This window comes from Colobus angolensis, unplaced genomic scaffold (genome assembly GCF_000951035.1).
Source record: "Colobus angolensis palliatus isolate OR3802 unplaced genomic scaffold, Cang.pa_1.0 Scaffold250, whole genome shotgun sequence".
NCBI classification, from domain to species: Eukaryota; Metazoa; Chordata; class Mammalia; order Primates; family Cercopithecidae; genus Colobus; species Colobus angolensis.
Window position 1 is genome coordinate 1,086,624 of NW_012115711.1, and position 6,564 is coordinate 1,093,187.

The 6,564-nt window shown below is 40.7% G+C and overlaps 1 protein-coding gene across 1 annotated transcript in view; it reads right to left on the minus strand.

Moving 5' to 3' along the window:
* The window catches only part of PHF8 (PHD finger protein 8), a 114,388-nt gene that overhangs the window by 8,183 nt on the left and 99,641 nt on the right, over positions 1-6,564 (minus strand). The window lies entirely within an intron of this gene.

A 6,564-nucleotide genomic window follows, 5' to 3' on the forward strand; every position in this document is an offset into this window, starting at 1 on the left:
AAAAAAAAAAAAAAAAAAGTGAACCTCCTTTGCCTGGGCATGATGGTTAATGCCTGTAATCCCAATGCTCTGGGAGGCTGAGGTGGGACCCTGTCACTACAAAAATTTAAAAAGTTAGCCAGGTGTGGTGGCATGCACCTATAGTCCCAGCTACTTGGGAGGCTGAAGTGGGAGGACTGCTTGAGCCCAGGAGTTTGAGGTTACAGTGAGCTACGACTGTACCACTGCACTCTAGCCTGGGCAACAGAGTGAGACTCTGCCTCTAAAAATAAAACAATAAGCCAGGCCAGGTGCAGTGGCTCACATCTGTAATCCCAGCACTTTGGGAGGCTGAGGCAGGTGGATCACTTGTGGCCAGGAGTTCAAGACCAGCCTAGCCAACATGGCAAAACTTCATCTCTACTAAAAATACAAAAATTATCCGGGCATGGTGGTGTACACCTGTAGTTCCAGCTACTCAGGGGGCTGAGGCATGAGAATTGCTTGAGCCTGGAAGGCAGAGGTTGCAGTGAGCAGAGACTGCGTCACTGCACTCCAGCCTTGGCGACAGAGTGAAACTCTGTCTCAAATAATAATAATAATAAAATAAATCAGTAATAAAAATAAAAAGTTAATCTCCCTGAACTGGCATTTAAGTTTGTCCCATATTCTGCTTCTGGCCCACTTACCTCTCCAACCTTATTTCCACATCCATATTCTCAGCTTCTCCAGACGGATGGCTTCCTTATTATATCTCCAGAGTGTGTACAGCTCATCCTCTCTCCCTATGCTTTCATCCTCACCATCCACACTACCTAGAGTACTATCTTCCTTTTTGTCTGCCTATTCAAAACCTACCCATTCTTTAAGGTAAGCTGAAATCAGTCTCCTACACAAAACCTCTTTGGTTCCATTGATCTTTTTCCTCTGAACTTATGATCTGTACAAATTACTTGACACATAGCACATACCACCTTGTCTCATTCTCTAATGCTGATGTGTTATTCTGTCTACCAACCAGGCTATGAGTTCCTGAAGAGGATCACCCTCTTGCATGACTCTTTTATAATGCCTTACCAACCTGAAATCAAAAAATATTCATCCCACCATTTCAAAAGGAAGTGTGTTTCAGGATAACCAAACAGCCCCAAATGATGAGAGAGAGCTCTTCTTTACAGAAGAAAGCCAGCTACTAAATGTAGAAGGAATGACAGAATTAGAAAATCACAAGCTGGCAAGTCCTAATGAAACAACTGATTCTAGGGAATTGGATATTCACACAACACCAAATTACCATCTCACAGATTACCTGCTTACCTTAAGAAGAAAAAACTTATAATGAGACCAAGAGATTACCACTTTAAGTATGAACTTTACTGTCACTAATAGTGCGAAAGTACAACACAACTTCACACACCTCTTGATGAGAAGCAATAGGAAATTCACATCACCTGAGAAGTAGTTTTGCTGAAGAGCTAAAATATAGCAAGCCATTCATATTACTTTCAGTGTTTAGGAAACAGGTATAGAAAAACAAGTTAAATGACACCAGAAGAAAACAAGCAGACATTCTACAAGATAAACTGGCTTAGTCTCTTTAAAAAGACAATGTCACAAGTAAGCAAACAGACAAATCTAGAAGGTAGGACAGGGCAATTACACCAGTGTCAACAAAAGATCAATAGCACAGAACAAAAAAGGGGAGAGTGCTCTAGATTGAGAGGGTTAAAAGGCATGACATTCAAATGCCACACGGACCCTGTTTAGACTCTGATTTAAACAAATCTAATATTAAAAACACTTTTTCAAGGTTTGACAATTTAGGAAATTTGATTATGGACTTAGAATTGGATAACAAAGAATTATCAAATTATTGTTAGTTTTGTTATGTATAATAACAGGTTGTAAGGTTTTGTGAGAAAATTGTCCATTTTTTAGAAATACATACTGAAATACTTGGGGGAAATGGCATAACTGGGGTTTGTTTTCAAGCAAAGAAAAAAATTTTAAAAACAAGATAGTGATAAATGAAGCCAATATGGCAATATATCAGTAACTGTTCATTCTCACTGGTGGATATATAGGAGCTCAATCAACTCTTCTTATTTATTTTTTGAGACAGAGTCTTGCTTTGTCACCGAAGGCTAGAGTACAGTGGGGTGATCTCGGCTCACTGCAACCTCCACCTCCCAGGTTCAAGCAACTCTCCTGCCTCAGTCTCCTGAGTAGCTGGGATTACAGGCATGCACCACCATGCCCGGCCAATTTTTGTATTTTTAGTAGAAATGGGGTTTCACCATGTTGGCCAGGCTGATCTTGAACTCCTAACCTCAAGTGATCCACCCACCTCAGCCTCCCAAAGTGCTGGGATTACAGGCATGAGCCAACATGCCCAGTCTTATTGTATTTTTTTTTTTTTTGAGACGGAGTCTTGCTCTGTCGCCCGGCCTGGAGTGCAGTGGCCGGATCTCAGCTCACTGCAAGCTCCGCCTCCCGGGTTTACGCCATTCTCCTGCCTCAGCCTCCCAAGTAGCTGGGACTACAGGCGCCCGCCACCTCGCCCGGCTAGTTTTTTGTATTTTTTAGTAGAGACGGGGTTTCACAGTGTTAGCCAGGATGGTCTCGATCTCCTGACCTCGTGATCCGCCCGTCTCAGCCTCCCAAAGTGCTGGGATTACAGGCTTGAGCCACCGCGCCCGGCCCTTATTGTATTTTTAAAGAAAAAAAATCTAATGTCACAGAAAGAAGATGTGGTGGTGTTGCTGACCTAGATTTAAACTCCTTGGTTAGCTATTGCTATCATAAAGGAGAATTTCTGGATAAGCAGTATGCAGATTCTAGAACAAGATATTTGGAAGGCTGAAATTCTTTCTTTAAAGGTAACATTTGTTTAAAACATGATCTGAAGCAAATTTACCAAATGTTGATGCATAATTTTCAGTCATGGATACTTGGATATCTTTTATATTGTTCTCTATAGTTTTGTATGTGTGGTGGTTTTATAACATGACCCCAAATCCTATGACACCTTTCCTACTGATAAGTGGGTCTGTGCCCCACTCTTGAATCCAAGCAGGCTTATTTGTAACCTATAGAATATGGTATAAATGACACTATATGACTTTTGAGGCTAAGTCAGTAAAGGTAGTTTCAGTTTCCACACTGCTTGTTGGAACACTCACGCTTTTAGCAATCTGAACCGCCACGTAAAAGGTTTGATTGCCTTGAGGCTGCTGGACAGTGAGTAAGCTAGTCACACGGAGAGGCCACATGTTGGCACTTTCAGTCTTGTGTGTCCTCCTAGACCAGGCATCAAACATGTAAGTGAAAGAGACTTCAGATAACTCAAAACTCTTGGCCAACAAGTCACCCCCAGCCTTCAGTTTTTCCAGCTGAGACCCCAGACTTCGTGCAGCAGAGACAAGTTGTCGCCATTGTGCCATTTCCAAATTCCCGACCCACAGAATACATGAACATAAGAAAATGCTGGTTGTTTTAAGCTGGAGATAAAGGAACCTCCTTGATTAGACCTGGGTTTTGGGAGGGGAAAAAACCTATAAAAGATATTTTGTGTAAACAGTTGGGGAAATTTGGTTATGAATTGGGGATCTGAAGATCTTAGGGAATTATTACTAACTTTGGTAAATATAAAAAAAAGTAGTGTGGTTACACTGGAGAATGGCAGATGTCCTTAATTTTTTTGAGATGGAGTCTCACACTGTCACGCAGTGGCGTGATCTCTACTCACTGCAACCTCCACCTCCTGGGTTTGAGTGATTCTTCTGCCTCAGCCTCCCAAGTAGCTGGGATAACAGGCACCCACCACCAGGCCCGGCTAATATTTTGTGTTTTTAGTAGAGACAGGGTTTCACCATGTTGGCCAGGCTGGTCTCGAACTCCTGACCTCAAATGATCCGCCCACCTCGGTGTGCCAAAGTGCTGGGATGACAGGCGTGAACCACCGCACCTGGCCAGATGTCCTTATTCTTAGGAGATACTAAATTATTAAAGGGTAAAATATGTTATGATGACTGTACATTACTTTGAAGTGGCTCAGCAAAAACTATAGATAGCCAGATAGATATAGATAGATGAATCAAGCAACTACAGCAAAATGTTACAACTATAGAATCTGGGTATTCAGACTATGGGTATTCACGTGCTATCGCTTCTACTTTTATGGCTCATGCCTGTAATCCCAGCACTTTGAGAGGCTGAGGGAGGAGAATTGCTTGAGGAGTTCGAGACCAGTCTGACCAACATGGAGAAACCCCGTCTATACTAAAAATACAAAAAATTAGCTGGGCCTGGTGGTGGGTGCCTGCTATCCCAGCTACTTGGGAGGCTGAGGGAGGAGAATTGCTTGAACCCAGGAGGTAGAGGTTGTGGTGAGCTGAGATCGTGCCATTGCACTCCAACCTGGACAAGAGCGAAACTACGTCTCAAAAAATAAAATAAAATAAAATAAAAAACAAAACAAAACAAAATAAAATAAAACTGTCATAATACACTTTGGGATGCCGAGGTGAGCGGATCACCTGAGGTCAGGAGTTTGAGACCAGGCTGTCTCTACTAAAGTGAAACCCTGTCTCTACAGTGAAACCCTGTCTCTACTAAAAATACAAAAAAAATTAGCCAGGTGTGATGGCACGTGCCTGTAATCCCAGCTACTCGGGAAGCTTAGGCAGGAAAATCACTTGAACCTAGAGGGCGGAGGTTGCAGTGAGCTGAGATTGCGTCACTGCACTCTAGCTTGGGCGACAGAGTGAGACTCTGTCTCAAAAAATAAAATAAAATAAAATAGTCATATTAACAAATTTTAAATAACGAACAAGACTAAGAAATTATAATAACCAAATGCACTGTGTAATCCTTGAACGGATTCTGGTTTAAGTAAGTCAATTACAAAAGATATTTTGGTGCAACTGGGGGAAATTTGAATAAGTACATGGTACTGGATAATATTAAGAAATAAATATTACTTTGCTTAGATATAATGGTACTGTGGTTATGGAAGAAAATATCATTCAATGCATATTTAAGTATTTAGGATGAGATGTTATGATGGGTGATATCAGTAAAAATGGCAAAGTAAGGACCTCTAAGAATTCACTCCCCAATAAAAACAACAAAAAAAACTAGCAAAAATTGTTAGGATAAATTTTTTCAGAACTCGAAATTAACAAAAGGCTTGCAGCAACCTGGAAAGCACTTGATTCAAGAAAAACACTTGCATCTCAGTAAGAACAATGAGCTTCGTGTATTTTAACTTGCCCTAGACACATCTACCTTGTCTCAGCTTAGTGAACACCTTGAAAAATAGCAGCCCACGTTCCCAGCAATGTAGTGAGCAGAAAGGAGCTAGAGCTTTCTTTCAAAGCCTAGTACTAAAAGCCTCTCCCTCCCTTGGGGGTGTTTTAAAAAATGTTTAAAGGCATGTGCTTAATGTCATAGCTGTTTAAGGTGATGGAGAAGAGTTGTGACAAACAACAGATTAACCCAAATGGTTAAAAAAAGCTAAGGAATGAGATGTCCATAAAGAATCTGACAAGTTCTCATACATTTCTGCAAATTAGAAGACCACATGCATGTGTTGGGGCTGTAAGACTTGAGAAGGCCCTAAGCATGCACCTCTGACTTTGAGGTGGTACACAAATAGAAGTGAAGGCTACCACTGAGTTGTAAACTGCCTGGCTGACTGAAGGCATGCTCCAACATGCACATAGAGAGCCCCTCAGCAAGCACTGGGAGACTCACTGGTTCCAGGCATTTCAAGAAAACTGTGCCCAATCATGAGACATCTACTAAGCTAAATGAGTAGAGACATCAGTGGGCACACACACAAAAGTTTACAGACTTTACAGAATTAGTTCAGAAAAGCCACTAAACAAAACACAACTACAACAAAAAGAGTGTTCTCTGAGGAGCAGAGTGGAGAAAATCTGATTTTCAGAGTTGCCACAGCATTTAAAATGTACAGTTTAACAAAAAATTACAAGACATACAAAGAAATAAAGTATAGCCATTCACACACACACACAAAATATCAATCAGTGGAAACTGTCCCTGACTTCCTAGACAAAGTTGGAGTTACTAGACGAGGACTTTAAATCAGCTATTTTAAATGCTTTCAAAGGCTAGAGGAGACCATGTCTAAGGAACTACAGGAAAGTATGAGAATGATGTCTCATCAAACAGAATACCAATAGAGACAGAAATTATAAAAAGAAACCAAATAGATATTTTGGAGTTGAGAAGTAAAATAACTGAAATGCAAACTGCACTAGAGGGTTTCAATAGCAGATTTGAGCAGGTAGAAGGAAGAATGACTGACTCTGAAGATAAGTCAATTGAGATTATCCAGTCTGATGAGCACACACAAAAAGAGAATCAAGAAAAGTGAACAGAGCCAAAGGGATCTGAAGGACACCCATTCGAAGAAGTAACAACTAAAAACTTTCCAAATTTGATGAAAAACAATCTATACATTCAAGAGCTCAACAAACTCCAAGCTGGACAAATTTAAAAGGCTACACATCATAACTCAAACCAAAGACAACAACAGAAATTTTTTTTTTTTTTTTT